The sequence below is a fragment of the Podarcis bocagei genome (genome assembly GCF_964188305.1).
Source record: "Podarcis bocagei genome assembly, chromosome: 8".
In the NCBI taxonomy this organism is placed as follows: Eukaryota; Metazoa; Chordata; class Lepidosauria; order Squamata; family Lacertidae; genus Podarcis; species Podarcis bocagei.
Genome location: NC_138133.1, coordinates 46,054,875 through 46,071,903, shown reverse-complemented (window position 1 = coordinate 46,071,903; position 17,029 = coordinate 46,054,875). Strand labels below are relative to the sequence as shown.

Genomic DNA, 17,029 nt, shown 5'->3' with positions numbered 1-17,029 from the left:
TTATGTAGAAATCAGGGCCAACCTATGCATGAAGTGGAAGTGGGGTGAAGCAGCTGCCTCTGGTGGTGGAAGCCCACAAGGCCCACAAGCCCCACCTGCCCTTCTGCTTCTGCTGCCAGAAGCAGCGTTGGCACCAATTTCCAGAGCTATCTTGCTCAAATCTTGTGAGAGGTCATGCAGCGTGAGAGATCTTGCAAGATTTTGGCAAATTAACTCACATTAGGAATTAATATTTTAGATGTCAGCAATATTTGCAATAGAATGTATAATTTTTCATTTCAGGGAAACTTGAGATAGATTTTGTTTTGGGCTTTTAAAAATTGCCACAAGGACATAAATCACCTATTCCTGTTAAACTAATTAAAAGCAATTAAACTCTAACAATGTGTTCCTAAAGAAGTAACTTGAGGAAGCAGCCATAACTCAATGGTAGAACACATGCTTGGCATGCAAGCAGGGCCAGTCAAAGACAGTTTGGTGCCCAAGGTGAAACATAAAATGACATCCCCCTTCCAGGGAAAACGGGGTGAGTGAAGATTTATATCAGGAACAAGGTAGAACTAAAGATCTACACGGGGAACAAGGGTGGGAAGAGACCAGCAATGCCTCCTATTCGCTGAAAGGCTGCTGTAAAGGTGGCGGCAGCAGCAGCAGCAGCAGGCAATGCATTCCTCAGAGAACAGTTCTGCTGCCCCTATGAATCCTGCCACCCGAGACAGGTGCCTCATCTTGCCTCATGTGTGAGCCGGCCCTACATTCAAGTCCAAGGAAAATCCCTGATATCTCCAGATAAGGTTATTGGCAATCAGCATAGAGCCTTCTGCAGATAATACTTAGCTAGATGAACCAGGGGTCTGATTCAGTATAAAGGCAGCTTCCTGGATCTCTTGTGTTATTGCTTGTGTAAGTACCAATCAGTTCAATGATGTCTATTCTTAGGTAAATTGATATAGGATTGCAACCCAAGTGGCTTATTTTAAGCATATAGAAATCTTTTTCTTAAAAAGTTAGTTCAATATTTCTTAATATAGAATTGGATTTTTCTAAATAGCTAAACAAAAATCAATACATAGGACTCCAACAGCTGAACTCAACTGCTAACATCCTTAGACGAAGCTGGATCTGCTTCTAATTTAATTTGCGGGATAAAAATAGACAAGCATAAATATTTTGCATCTATATACCCATACTATATATCCAACCCACATCCTGTCTCTCCTTACAATATGAAATACAAGCTGTCCTAATATTCAGAGATGCAACTGGTTGTGGGGCAGAAATGGAAGCCAAGACAATATAATTGTTTATGCTGTTAGCACCAGCAACCTTCCCTTTCAGATGTTTGCTGGCAATGTTTGCTGGCGCTCACCTTAGCTTGGAAGCAATTGTTCGAAAAGGAATATCAACCTTAACTGCAGAACCACCCACTGTGTTGAGAGTGCCATTTTTGCTGGGCTGGCAGTGGGAGGAGGGCAGGTAGTGAAGAAAAAATAGTGTATTCCATGTCTAAAGCAAGGAAGAGAAACTTCCTTCAATTCAAAGTCAAACTTTTCAAGTTGGCGACACACTTTTTGGACATGCATCATTTCACGATACAGTAATTCAGTTTTGCATCATTTAGCGACACAGTAATTCAGGTTTACTAGCAAACCAGAAGTTAACCTAACCCTTTCCAGCCCCAGGAAGAGTGTGGGGAGCATTTGTCCAACACATCTACACACTGCAGCCGACACACTAACGTGTCACAACAGACAGTTTGGAAAGCTCTTGCTGTAGCCTGATCTAATGTGGCCTCTAAGAAGCTGCTATTGCTTAGTCCAGGTACCTTAGTGCCTTGTTAAAGCTACTGAAACACCAGTAAGGTTCAAAACAATTCATTCTCCTCTCAGACAGCAAATGGCTTTGACATTATTTTGTTGTAAAATTGTTGCATTCCATGGCCTGGTAAACACATCATGGTAAGCTAAACTATGGCTTACTGGGCCTGTGTAAAGGGGCCATTTCCTTAGATAGGAGCTCTTACCCACTTTGCACCTCCCTGGTTCTTTATGCATGGCAGCTAAACCAAGGTTTGCCTAAGCATCTTGTCCGAACCAGATCATCATCATTTTTCACCATCATCATTTTATTTGTATACCGCCTTTCCATATTTAAAACAATGCTCAAGGCAGCTTACAACATTACAGGATTTACATAATTACCAACATAACAAAAGTCATAAGCAATAACTAAAACACGTCAAAAGTACACAACCAAATGGAAAACAATTTCCACATAAATCATAAAATCTAAAACTAATACAGCATTAAGATCAATCACAATTTAAAAGGACATAGATAAAAAATAAAAGCAATTTAAAAAACAAAAACGGAGCCCTCTTTGCAGCAGCAGCAGTCCTTTATGGAGCCTGTGAGGCCCCACCGCAAGCCAGGTGGAGAGATGCAGGGCAGGGCCTTCAGGCTCCCAGCAGGTCAGTCCTCTGCTCTGTAACCCAAGGTTCATCCTATGGTTTCAGATCTTGCTTAAGAATGTAAGATCTTTAACCACAATCTCAGGTTTGGGCAACAGCAGCCAACTGTTATGCTTTCTATAACCATCCAGTGTTTACCGACTCTCTAGACTTGCACAGCTGGCTCTGGCCTTAGCTGTTGACACAGTAAAGCAGGCAGTGCTCAGGAGAGAGCTGGCACTCAGGAACTGCCAAAGGTCTATCAACGGAATAAGTGGGTGCAGCCAAGTGCTATCCCGGTTGCCTCAGGCTTGATTTATGAAACAGAGCTGCCTCCAGAGCCAATTGCTGCTGCTGCTGCTGCTGCTGCCTTCCTGTGGCTCACAGTGCTTCTCAACCATCAGTTTGTGTAAACATGACCTAACATGCCTGCTTTGACACACATTAATATTTTAATTGCACCATTGAAGCTAAAAAGCCCTAAGTGCTCCTTAGGTATCCTGTTCAAAAGGTATCAGCTACTGGAAGTTACAATAAAACACGATTTTACACATGACTGGTTTGTTTGTATGTTTATATAATGTATCATTAAAATATATCAGTATTTTTAAATAAGTAAAACAAAACGTAAAGCAATATAATAAAATGCAATAAAATACAAAAATGCCATGAAAACTGCAAAAGGTTTAAAATAGGCATCAATTAACTATTGTGGAAGGATGTACTCATACTTGCCTGTGTAGACCTGTTGGAATAGAAAAGTTTCCAGCAGGCATTTAAAAGTTGGCACAGAAGGCACCTGCTGAATCTATTCCACAAGACTGGGCCAATGACAGTAAAGGTTCAGTTTTTGCTGTTGTCAAATGAGCCTCACCAACTCAGGTGACCAATGACACTCCTGGCATTCCTAGCCACAGAGGACACTTGGACTTCTAGTAACAAAGAAGTCAAGCCAAGCACCTGCTCCTTCAGAAGAAATACAAATTCAGCAAATAATAAAACAAATGATAAAACAGATAATAAAACAAAAATCATTACTACACTAGCAAAAGAGTGAACATTCTCTCCCTCTTAACTCAATGGACACCAAAACTGTTCTAACTCTTTATCTCCATCATGGACTATAGCCTTCTTACTAACTTTGCAGTCAGTAACAGCACACCTGCAGCATGATGGAGAAAGGGCGCATTGCACAAAAAGCGCCTCAGAACAAATATAAGAGCAGCACATAGTTAACCCTTCCCTTCCCAGAAAGCTTGCAAGCACCATTCTATACAATTAATTATTAACGTAACTCCAGCCAAATTGAAAACTACCCAAAGCAGCATTTAATTTTTTCAGGCATTACCTCAAAAAAGCTACACACCTGCACTAAAATGAGGACATTTACAGTTATCAATATCTTCATTTTTTTCTGCTTTAAAATGTAAACAATGCAAGGCAAACTTATGCTATCAAGTTGTAAGGCCTGAATATATATACAAGTGTTCTGATAAAAATGTTTCCCCCATGAAGCTTTGAACTTGTTGAAACATAAATAGAGTATTTAAACCCCATTATGTTTGCTTTTTTGGTGCTTCCCCCCCAAATAAATATTTTCATTCAAGTACTCTTCACGGTAAGATAAACCTTGAAATGTATTTTTAAAATAATAATAATAATAGTGTACCTCTTCTTTTTTTAGCTTTCGTTGACTGAACATAAGCTTAATAAATGTGCTAAATTGGGTCACAATCTCATCAATTTTTTCTTAATTCAACATTCCTGAAAACACACACCACTGCTTATAGGTGCCCCAATGGAGAACATGAACCCCACCACACAATGGGAAATCCCAGGCTGTTGCAAATCCAACTCTCATGTTCTCTTCCTGAGCCACTTCAGTACTAAAAGTTCTGGGAGAACCACAGGGTTTCCCAGTCAATGAATCCAGATGTAGCTGCTTGGGGCGGGGCCCCTTATGCCAAAGTCTTTCACTGGCAGCACACACAAAAATTGGGGGGCAAGGGGATAGTGCAATAAAATAATAATAATAAAATTGAAAGGGGAGGGAGATTTTAAAAATGCTATTTGTGTGTCCTTTGGTCCCTCTTCTCTCTTTTTCTGCTCAATTTGTCCCTGGTACAACTGACACCCATTTTTTAAAGTGAAAAAGTAGAAAGCAGGAAGGCAATGGGAAGAGGCCCCTGCCAAAGAGAGCAGTCCTGGATATTGCACGCTGCAGTGTGGTTTGGAAAAATGCCAGTGTGCGACTGACTACATTTCTACCACAGTTAGTTTAACCTTTGAAACATGTCAGTCAGTGGACAGACCTCTAGGTAAGGTCAACACAACCTTGCCCATGCCAGCATTCTCTCTGTATTTGCTTGGGAAACGGTAGTGTGTCCAGTAACTTGTTCTCCATGAATTCAGAATGTAGCCAGCAGATCACAGTCAATCACCATTCTCCCTGTAGGAAGCAGCCACAAATTGTTTTTCAAAGATACATATGCATTAAAACTCTAGCCCATTTTTAAGATGACGGCCCTTTATTCAGTGACACCACTGATATTCAGGCCAAGATTTATTAAAATAGCAGGTTTTTATTTACTGTTTGCTTATTAATACATTTCTTAGCTGCTTTTCAGCCTCGGTGCTCGGAGTGGTGTACAGTACTGCATGATGCAAGAAATACAACACATACCTTACACAGACAAGAACAAATTGTAGCAGCAGCAGCAGCAGCTAAAGTCCGAAATAACATTTTTAAGAGAACAGAAAATAACTTTCCACCTATTTTTTTTATTTCTCATATTCAAATGGTTTTTGTTTGCTTTAAAGCACATACAAATAAACTTCTGCATAGCACACAATCCCTCTGCCTAAATAATTCTGAGATAGCAACAGCCCTGCACAGAATCCACAGCAACTGCAGCTTTGAGGAAGGAAATGTGGGTCTTGGGGAGCACTAATTTTCTGGGGCTCAGCCCCTGCCACATGAGGCAATTGCCCCAGTTTGCCTTACGGAAGGACCGGCCCTGTTGAGACACCTCCGTACACAAGCAAGCTAAACTAAGAGTTGGTTTATATGCGACACTGATCAGGGAAAGTTTAATCACACATTTCAGCTTTCTGTCCATGACAGGCAATCCTGGTGGTTCACAATATGAATATAAAAGCACATAGCGGACACATAAAATGACACACTAGCCAACAACAGTAGTCAATAAAAACAGCGGCACCTGAGAACAAAACAGCAGCAATAAACTGTAATAAGAATAAAAGAGCCAGAACTTTCAGCCACCACTCAGGTCAGCAGCTCACTTAAAAACAACAGCATCTTAACCTGGTGCCTAAAAAGAAACAAGCAGATTTTATATCTCAAAGATATAAAATCCACACCAGGGCACTTCTGTGGAAGAGACCCTTTCTTGTGTCCAGCAAACTTGAGATATGGAAGAAAGGTTCACTTAGGGATCTTGTAGGTGGAAACTCCATATCCTCTTCCTGCATTGCACAAAAATCCCGCTTGACTGCATCCTGAGCCAGCAATCCAGGAGAGGACCATATAAAGGGGGCTCTGAGGCTAAGACACAGTGAGGTCATCCCATCCCACCCCCGGTTCTACGGCTCAATACTCATTTTTACATTGCTGTAAACACAGTGGGGGATATCTTCACCCAATCTGTATTATGTGTTTGTTTTCCTGCCCCTGCAACCCTCAAACCCCAATTCAATGAAGCTGTCAGCTGCGCATGTGCTATGGCTGTCTGAAATGTCTACACTTCAGCTTAACTTCGCCTTCTGTTCTCAAATGGGATAACACAGCTGGTTTAGAGGGGAAATGTATCGAACAAGATTCTACAGGATAGATATGGATTGCGGATAACGTCATGTGTGCATGACTTCAAATGCCAGTTGGTGGGAGCTCACTCAAGCCAGAGTAAACAGTAATGTGTACATAGCCTTAGTCTCCTCTGGACCTTCACTGGGTTAGTGAGCTCCAAAGGGAGCTGTTAATCTCCAGCTCTTTCTGCTTCAGCTCTAGCTCTGTTTCTGGCTCCAGATTCCATGCCAGATGTGGGCCGAAAACAAGTGCATTTCCTCTACATCCCAGGTTCCAGATTTATGTTTGTTATGGAAACAGGGTCTAGAATCTGGGGCAGAGAAAGAGAAGCAACAGAAAAAGAAGCAGTTGTTACAGTAATGATGTAATCACCTTCTACCTTTAGACATCTAGACAGAAAGTCAGCTGACAGATGAATCCAGAAACTGGGGGATCTGTATGTCTGTCTGCTCATTCAGTTACTATGTTTCTGTGTCTAAGCCCAAAAACAGGACTAGAAACTAGAATTTTTTAATCAATATAATTAGTTGTTAATGGATAAGATAGAAAAGAAAAACTGAAATAATTTTAAGGTATAGTTTTATTCTTCACAGGACAAAATTTGTATCTGAAGCTTTCAGACAAGTTGGTCAAGCCAATGTACTTCAGATGCAATTAAGGGCCTACCAAATTGAACCTACTCACATGGCATTTAGTGCTTGCCTATCAAAGTTGAGAGGTGGAGAAAATCAAGCGCAGCAAGATCATGCTAGTAAAAGGTAAAGGTAAAGGAACCCCTGACCATTAGGTCGAGTCGTGACTGACTCTGGGGTTGCAGCGCTCATCTCGCTTTATTGGCCGAGGGAGCCAGCGTACAGCTTCCGGGTCATGTGGCCAGCATGACTAAGCCGCTTCTGGCGAACCAGAGTAGTGCACGGAAATGCCGTTTACCTTCCCGCCGGAGTGGTACCTATTTATCTACTTGCACTTTGACGTGCTTTCGAACTGCTAGGTTGGCAGGAGCTGGGACCAAGCAACAGGAGCTCACCGTTCCTCGGTCATGCTACCCTTTCCTATTTCCATAATGCATATACAGTACTTTTTAAAAGTTTAATTGTTAAAGAAAACAGTACTTATTTAAAATGTGCTACTTTCAAAGGTTTTTGATTCAACAGGTACATTTCCATGATTTCAGACTTCTCACCAATATAAAGCAAACCTGCTTTTAAAAAAGTAAATGTTGAGAATAAGAGAGTGTTAGGGAAAGATTCCAAGTGGCCTGCAGCAACACAAGATTCAACAACAAAGTTATCAACGTTCTTTTTGTATATATCTGAAGAGCGTACACTGAACACATCCTAGAGATTGTTCTCATTAAATTGGGAAGTGTGCAGTTGAAAACAGACACAGTGTACTTGGGATGAAGAGTGCAGGAGTACTGTATGTGTTTCAGAACTAGCAGGAGGTGAATGGGAGGTCAGCTCAACAGAAGCAATTTCTTGTGGTTTTCCGAGAAGAACCTGCACTTTAGCTGAGCTCTACTTCTGATGAGAAAAAAAATCTAAATATTACTTTTTTAAAAAAATCTCAGTTTTAATTTATTTTACAGCAATACTTGATATCAAACTTTCCTATTTGCAACCTGGGTAACTTGAACTCAGCTCCATAACTGATTTTGCTTTGGTGTTATTTCCTCCCTGTCTTTTGGTCACAGCCCACAGTCAAATGCTGATAAGGGAGAAAATCTGAATTTCCCTGGAGCACAGTACTGTTTTACAAGAAAAGCCGTCCATATTTCAGGATCATTATCACACACTTCAAAGAGTGATGTTTTCTGCTTTTCAAAAAGTAAAGAGCTCAGTGCTTCTAAAGAAGCCTAGAACAGCAAGTGCTCAGGAATGCTCCTTGGAATCAGGTCCATGGGGCAACAACTTTGAACAGCCACTGCTTGACCTAGGGGTATACTCCAAAGCTTGCACTGAAAGCAGCAAGGCAATGACAGTAAAGCCTTTTAAGGTTTTTTCCCCCTTGCAAAGCCTGTCCTGCCACAGATCAGAAGGAAGACATCCTAGTCCATCAAAGTCGAGGAAACATTGCTGTGTGCCATGAACACAATTAATCTTTGGCACCCTTGACAAAGAAGTTCCTTGAGAGAGGAGTTTTTCTTATTTCCTCGGGGGCAGGACAGAAGATTGTTTTGATCCATCATTCCCACTTCCTTATCTCTTTTTGCCAACTATCAACATCAGCAGAACTGCCTATCAGTAGAGACAGCAGGAGGGGAAGACCTAAATGATGGATGGGGGCACCAGTCCTCTTCCACTGCTATTTAAGTGTAAGAATCTATTGTTAGGAACTTACTTTACAGCAGTTAAACAAATATAATGGTTACCAGATCAACCATTGTGTTGCTAGAGTTAACCTAAAAGCACCACGAAGAAGTTAGCTAATTACACTAAACCGGATCTTAAACCCAGATGAGTTTTATTGACAAGGGACTTTGAATATACACATGCTGAAAGGGGATTTTATATTTTAGATATACACACAAGATAAACCTAAGCAAATAGCCAGTGATCTCCTGTTTCCACTTGAGTAGCATACCCAGCACTAATTCATACACAACACTCTTGAAAACGCCACTAAGTTTGGCTTAAAAACAAACACGCCCACCACCACATAGCAAATTTGTGGACCAGCAGTGGATAGATTATAAAGCAGAAACAGAGGCAGGGAAACCAACAGATATGTATGTTTGTCTTCCACATATTCTTTGCTCAGTTGGCTTTCTTTAACTCATGCAACCCCCCATGAAAGGGAATGGTAGATAAATTCAACATGACCTCCTCTGCTAGAGTGTGGTGCCACTTCTTAGACATCACCTGTTTCTTAACACAATATGCTTCCATAGACAACAGCCTATTGAACTTCAACTACATCTGGAAGCACGTGCCATAACAAGTTGATAGAGCTGTGAGGAGGGGAGGGGATTTCTGGCCAACAGGTCAAATTTAGCCTAGAATGGGTCTCAGTTGGGCCCATGAGGGAGTTTGCCCTGAACCATGCCCAAATGCCCCACATCTGGCATCATATATGACATCATGTGTGGTGCAGGTAGAGATGTAACTAGATCTGCCATGCAGCCAAGTTTCCTGTGGGGAACACAATTGTGTAGCCGATCCCTGCAGAAGCAGGGGTGAACACAATGCCCAGCTGTTAGAGAGTTCACCCTGCCCTTCACATCTTCCTTTCTTTTTTGAGGCTGCTCTGCCAGTGGCGTAGCATGGGTTGATAGTGCCCGGAGCCATATAGAGGGGGACAGAGGGAAACAGAGTATGCATGTGCATTCAATTGCCTAATAGCATCCTCATTACCCAAGAGATTGCAGCCACATTGATAAGAAAATAAAAAGATTTGTTCTGTTATCTGGAGAGGTCACTTCCTGGAGAAGACACTTTCAATGGAAGTGCTGTATTCAGGCAACACCAGGTACGGAAATGTTGTGCCCCTGACAATTTTGTGCCTGCAGCAACCACCCCTATGCCATCCCCACTATGCTCTGCACATTTTGTGTTGCTAGAATATTTCTTTGTATGTCACAGATGTATTTGCTAGAACACACATTATACCAGAGCTAACAAAATAGACTTCACCACCACTGACACTGGTGCTTCCATCACCTACGCAGTGCAATGCTTGCATTGCCTTTTTGTGACAATCCTGGAAATGTAATTAATGGGTAGTACAAAAATATAGTAAGTCTATAAAAGAAAATGTTCTGTGGTCTGTAGAACAGATTTTAAGTGCTAAAGGATGGACATTTCTGCAAGAATGTGGAAATTGCAAAGCTGGAAAGCATAATCATGCCAAGGGCCATTGGTACCAATGTGTTCACCGGCAAGAGAGAGAAAGGGGGAGAGAAAAGTAGATATTCACTTACAACATAAATGTTTTAAGTATCAGGAGGAGTTACTACCACCTGTTCTGTATAATTGCATACAAGATACCTTGCATAGTTGACAGAAATGAGCCAACGAATGAGAATAAGGCAAGCATATGCCAGAAGGTGAACTAAGCTATGAAACAGGAGAAATACAATGCAGGTAAAAATTACCAGGTGTCTGTTGTGTGTACAATGAAGAATATTCCAGAGCCATAAAAACCTAGTAAATAAAATCTGAGCAGTTACTGAGCAGTAAATAAGATCTGAGCAGTTGTTCAGGTCCTGGAAGCTGTAAATCCTGCCTTATACAGTGGTACCTTGGGTTAAGTACTTAATTCGTTCCGGAGGTCTGTACTTAACCTGAAACTGTTCTTAACCTGAAGCACCACTTTAGCAAATGGGGCCTCCTGCTGCTGCCGAGCCACCAGAGCACGATTTCTGTTCTTATCCTGAAGCAAAGTTCTTAACCTGAAGCACTATTTCTGGGTTAGCGGAGTCTGTAACCTGAAGCGTATGTAACCTGAAGCGTATGTAACCCGAGGTACCACTGTATTACAATTATCTCTAGATAATTACCTTGATGAGCAACACCTCGTTTTTGTTTGAAAATAGTACAGGCCCTTCAGCAATATTAAAATTGCTCAAGTGCTTTCAGCAGCCTTTGCCAGCATGGTGCTATCCAGATGTTTTGAATTAAAATTCACAGCCAGCTAATGGGAGCCTCAGCCAACTAATGGGATTTGTAGTCCAAAACATTTGGAGGGCACCAGGTTGGCAAAGGCATTTACAGGAATGGAAAGACTGTCAAAATTGTCATTTTGCATCATGAAGTATTCAAAACTATAGTACTTTGTTCAATTGAAGCTGTATGGTAGGCAGTTTTCAAATGCAAATGAAGTACTACCCTGGTATTAAGTGAAAAGAGTTTTTAGCCACATTTTATAAAAATGAAAATAACCGTTTTCATCTTAAATGAGATAGAATGTGGCTTTCACTGATCTATAAATATGAATCTATGGAATCAGGCTGACTGTCTTGTTCTTCTTGACAGTGACTGGCTATTTGGATAGAAAAGGTTGTGAATTCTGCCTTGAGTGATGAGGTGAACTTTGTAAGTTACTTCTTCAGGCTGTGATGAGATAGTTTATGAACAAGTTAAATAAATATAATTTTAAGGAAGTTTTTTTCCAGGAACTATCTAGAGTTAGGGGTTAGGAGTGAGCAGTCAGGTTTGCGGATGATACCTAATTAATTTCTCAGTGTGGTTGAAACAAAAATGGATTGCAAATAGCTGCAAAAGGATATGTCTAAACAGGGTGAATGGGGAGTAAAATGGCACATGCGATTCAATATAAGCAAGTGTAAAAGAGGAAAAAACTGGCAGTTACTGTCCAGAAATGAACTTGATGAAGACATTGACCCATAGTGTGGCAGTTGATAAAAAGGTTAATTCCAAGTTAGGGATAACTAGGAATGGGCTTGAAAATAAAACTGCCTGCATACAAATCTATGGTGTGATTGCACTTGGAAAACTGTTCACAGTTCTGGCTGCCTCACCACAAAAACGGATATTGTAAAGGTGGGTAAGATTCAAAAAATGGCAAACAAAATGATCACGAGGCTGGAGAAATTCCTCTATGAGGAAGGGTTACAACCTTTGGACTTCTTAGTTTAGAGAAAAGGGGAGTAAGGAAGATCCCTGATAGAGGTACATAAGATTTTGTACAGGGTGGAGAAAGTAGATACGAGTACTACAAATCCACTGGCTACAGATAATTATTTCTAATAAATAAAAATATGTTGCAACGCTTTAATACTATAAAGCATCACTCATTCTAGTCATGCTGACTGGTGAGGCATTGCATGCATGTTCAATTATGATGACTGCTATTACACATATGCAAATTGACAAGATATAGATAGATGATAGATAGATAGATAGATAGATAGATAGATAGATGATAGATAGATAGATGATAGATAGATAGATATAGAGAGATAGAGATCATAGGCGCCGACTCCATGGGGCTTGAGGGGGCTCGAGCCCCCTCAAAAAAATTTTTTGGGGGGCTCAGCCCCCCCAATAATCTCGGGCGGGCGCCCTTCCAGCAGAGCACCACCGCCGTCCCCCGCCTCCTCCCAGCCTGCTCCTTCGCCAGCCAGCCAGCCGCGCGCCCTAATCGGAGAGCCCCGGCCAAGGCACTGCCGGAAATCCCGCGAGAACAGGGGAATCCCGACTGGCCACACCTCCCAGCCAGCCAATCGGCTGGCTGGGGGGGGCGTGGCTTGCCCTATTTAGGGCCGGAGCCACTTTATTTGCATATTCATGAGCTTATCTATTATTCATGAGCTTTCCCGGGCCCCCCCCAATATTTTTTCTAAGTCCGCGTCCCTGATAGAGATAGAGATAGAGATAGAGATAGAGATAGAGATAGAGATAGAGATAGATATATGCTTCTATGTTCCCCTCGTTCTTTGGTATACTCTGTGTACAAGCAGGGAAAGAAACAGAACTCGTGTGGATTTCTTATTTACATCAATTATTTCTTCCTGAACCAAATCACCAAAATCAGAGCAGGACAGAGGCTGCTAGGAACGGGGAGGGCAGGATGAACGTCTTTCAGTTCTCTTAGTGACCTGTGTTTCAGTTCCCTTGGTGACCTGCTTGCGGAGGAAGCTAGACTAGAGCCTTTAGAGAGCTGTACCAGAACAGCAAAAGGTTATGGCATCCTGTATACCCTTTTGTTGAGACTGCCAAGAAAAGCAGCCGCACACAAGATACGAGAACTCAGCGAACTTTTCAAGTTTATCTGTACCGCTATAACCTTGACTGTTTGGTTCTGGGCTTGCATCATAGAAATATTTGTTTGCACTGTCTGGTGTAGAATGTTCTAAAGATTAGCCTTCTCCAAGAACTAGAAAAAAGCAGGCTAATGAAACCCCATAAAAAGCAGAACTAAGCAGTTTATCTACTAATTTTCCTGAAAAGTTTCAACTGTCCCTATCAAACGTCCCATGGTTAACGTGCTCTGCTTTCTTTCCTAAGCAGAGCTAGAGCGTAGAAAACCAAGAGTGTTTGCCTAAGGATCCTGAATGATTGCAGAGCGCTCAGTTTGCAAAGGGAGCCAGCACTTCAGCAAGTGGGGCAAGAGCCTCGGCTAATGCATATCTTCTAGAGGCGTGACCGATGCTCCTTGAATTGTGCCACATCTGCATTCAGACTTTCCTGTCTAATTGCATTTAGAAATTATGTTTGGACTTATTCCCAACCCTCTGGGGTAAGACAGGAAAGCAACCAGAGCCCTCTTCAGCTGTTCTTTATGTGTGTGAAGGGGGAGACTCGTTTTAGAAGGGTTAATTAAATAAACAGTTTGCCAGGGCCCAGGATGGTACACTTTGGCAACCGCTGCATTTAAAAGAATCAAAATAATAAATGCTGCAGCACATTTATGTGATGACACACAGTTAACATTTAAGGCTCTGGGGATAACAAAGGGCATAAAGCAGTCATATTGATCACTTGACGTCCCTTCTGATGTTACTTTAGCAGCCTGGAAACAACCTCAATACAGTCGGACCTTGGTTCTTGAACGCCTTGCAACTCGAATGATTTGGCTCCCGAACGCCGCTAACCAGAAAGTGACTGTTCTGGTTTGAGAACGTTTTTTTGGAAGCCGAACATCTGATGGGGCTTCCACAGCTTCCGATTGAGTGCAGGAAGCTCCTGCAGCCAATTGGAAGCCACACCTTGGTTTTCGAATGTTTTCAGAAGTCGCACGGACTTCTGGAAAAGTTTCCATTCGAGAACCAAGGTACGACTGTATCTCTTCTTCCTCTATGGCACTGCTCTGGGTAATGATGGGAAAACTAGGCCATGTGGAATGACCTGATGATGTGATTCCTTTTCTGATAGCACCATCACCCCTCCCCAGACAGTTCTCACTGCACAAAGCCAGAACTGAAGTATCCATGCTATGGGATACTTCCACATGATCCCAAGTGTGGGAAACCTGCATCCCACCAAAAGTTGCTGGACTACAACTTCCTGAATACTGGCTACAGGTTTGGGTTAATGGGAGCTGGGAGTGCAACATCATCTGCTGGGAGCAGGGGTCTCCCAACTCTAGTTTAGTGCTTTCAGCACTATCAGTACTTGGTGGCTACCACACCACTAGTGTAAAACAAACCGTGTGTGTATTTAAATAGCAGCTGTGGACAGAGGTGGATCAGGACTACAGGTGCAGGAGGGTTAATCATTTCATATTTGCCTCAAAAGGTGCTACATTCACAATGCGGAACATATACTTTGGCCCTTTGCATATGCTTCTTCACTTTAGAGAAGAAGTGATGAAAACATTTTTGAAAAGACATGGCCCGGTACTACTATACAAGGATTTCTTTCTGAAATCTTAGTGAACTTTTGAACATATGTGATGATGCAATAGGTAACACAGGCAAAAAAAAGGCTTGCATAACCTTATGAAGCAACAATTAGTGTTAGCAACTTAAAATCGAATGAGTTGATTACTCAACTCAAACCCTCCCTCACATACTTGAACACAGACCCAAACTTCTGAAATGTCCATTCTCCCCAGATGATTGACACACTTGTTCCTCATTGCCCAACACATTCTAATTACATGCCTCCTTTTCTTTAAGACTGCAGACAATAGGATTTCATGTCTACATCACACCAGCTGCATGGCACCCCCTGCAAAATTCATGATAATCCAAAGGGAAGACCATGGGAAACTGTGGAGTCAGAACAATGGCAGAATTTATACAACTGAAAGATACGCAAATTCCATGCAATGAATACCTATTTTATCTTGGTATATAATCCTATACACTAAAAATCAGTCAGAACAAAAGACGACCACAAAGTAGACATGCCCTGATGAAAACTAAAGCTTCTGCCACAAGATTTTAAGAACCAAAGTCACATATTACTGAAGAGTGTTGTAAAAAAAGAGAAGGAAAATTAACAACAGAACCTCTTTGCTGCACTTCCTATCAGGAGCCCCCTTAAGAAGGCCAGAGAGGGACAACCTGCAGCCCTCCAGATGTTGTTGGACTACAACTTGACCTCTGGAAATGCTGGCTGGGACTAAAGGGATTCCAGAGTTCAACCACATCTGAAGAGTCAAAGTTCCTTAATCCCTTTAGGGATTAGAAATTGTGTCCGGTGAAGTAGGTGGTAAAGTGTAAGAGAGAGGACTGCCATTGGAACTAGTCCCCCACCCCTATTATTATTATTATTATTATTCCTGGTTTCCCCCCCAGCCTCTCTGGGCAGCTTTCAACAGAACATTAAAAACAGAATAAATATTAAAAACTTCCCTAAACAGGGCTGCCTTCAGATGTCTGATAGTTGTTTATTTCCTTGACATCTCATGGGGGGTGCGTTCCACAGGGCAGGAAGGCCCTCTGCCTGGTTCCCTGTAACTTGGCTTCTCGTAGTGAGGGAACCGCCAGAAGGCACTCAGCGCTGGACCTGCGTGTCTGGGCTGAACGATGGGGGTAGAGACGCTCCTTCAGGTATACTGGGCCAAGGCCGTTTAGGGTTTTAAAGGTCAGCACCAACACTTTGACTTGTGCTCAGAAACCTACTGGGAGCCAATGTAGGTCTTTCAGGATCAGTGTTATATGGTCTCGGCGGCCACTCCCAGTCACCAGTCTTGCTGCCGCATTCTGGATTAGTTGCAGTTTCCAGGTCACCTTCAAAGGTAGCCCCACGTAGAGCACATTGCAGTAATCTAAGCGGGAGATAACTAGAGTATGCACCACTCTGGGGAGACAGTCTGCAGGCAGGTAGGGTCTCAGCCTGCATACCAGATGGAGCTGGTAGACAGCTGCCCTGGACACAGAATTGACCTGCGCCGCCATGGACAGCTGTGCATACAGAACCATTAAGTGGCTGGCCTTTCAGATACAGGCCTACCATTAGACAATGTGAGGCAGCTGATTCGCAGTATCTTGAAAGGGCAGAACATTTTTAATTACAGTGGTACCTTGGGTTACATACGCTTCAGGTTACAGATTCTGCTAACCCAGAAATAGTGCTTCAGGTTAAGAACTTTGCTTCAGGATGAGAACAGAAATCATGCTCCGGTGGCGCGGCAGCAGGCTCCATTAGCTAAAGTGGTGCTTCAGGTTAAGAACAGTTTTAGGTTAAGTACGGACCTCCAGAACGAATTAAGTACTTACCCGAGGTACCACTGTAATTAGATTGCAATCCTATGCACTCTTACCGGGGAGTAAATCCCTCTGAACTCTGAGAGACTTACTACTGAGAAGATATGTGTGAACTGTTTAATTTATTACTACTATTTTTACTCCCAGGGAGGTGGGAATTTTCTTGCTCTGGTGGAAAAACATAAAACCCTGGACCAGCTTTGCCCCAGACTGGCACCTTGACTGGGGAAGGGAACTGAAGCGTCATTTTGTGGTGTGCCTCAGGCACACAAACTTTATTCAGCTGGCCCCAAGGACAAAGAATACATCTTTAGACAAAAGGGTTCCCTTTCCATCTGGAACAAGGGCTGAGGGGAAAGCAGCAGGCAGAAGAAGGGTTAAGTGTCCTTCTCCTGTTCTCTCCCAGAAACAGTGCTCCCCTGGCTCTAAAGGAGAGGGCAACTGAAGGACAATGGAGGCATGTGAAAGAAAACTAAAATGCAATGAAGCACTGTCATATCTACAGTATAAATCACAGCCACTGAAGTTCATGGCTAGTCTACACTGCTGGTTCACAGCAAAAGTATGTCTCATCGCAAAAGACTCTTAGACTAACTGCAGCAACTCTTCAAAGATAAAAAAATAGAACTCCACTTTC

The 17,029-nt window shown here is 42.3% G+C and overlaps 1 protein-coding gene across 16 annotated transcripts in view; it reads right to left on the bottom strand.

Moving 5' to 3' along the window:
* Nucleotides 1–17,029, bottom strand: part of GREB1L (GREB1 like retinoic acid receptor coactivator) — a 161,918-nt gene that overhangs the window by 95,976 nt on the left and 48,913 nt on the right. The window contains exon 1 of one of the 16 annotated variants that reach the window (XM_081205736.1): nucleotides 7,571–7,577. The exons of the other annotated variants lie outside the window; for them this stretch is intronic. The gene's annotated coding sequence lies outside the window, so the exon portion shown is untranslated. Of the gene's footprint in view, nucleotides 1–7,570; nucleotides 7,578–17,029 lie in introns of those variants that run through there. 16 annotated transcript variants of the gene reach the window in all.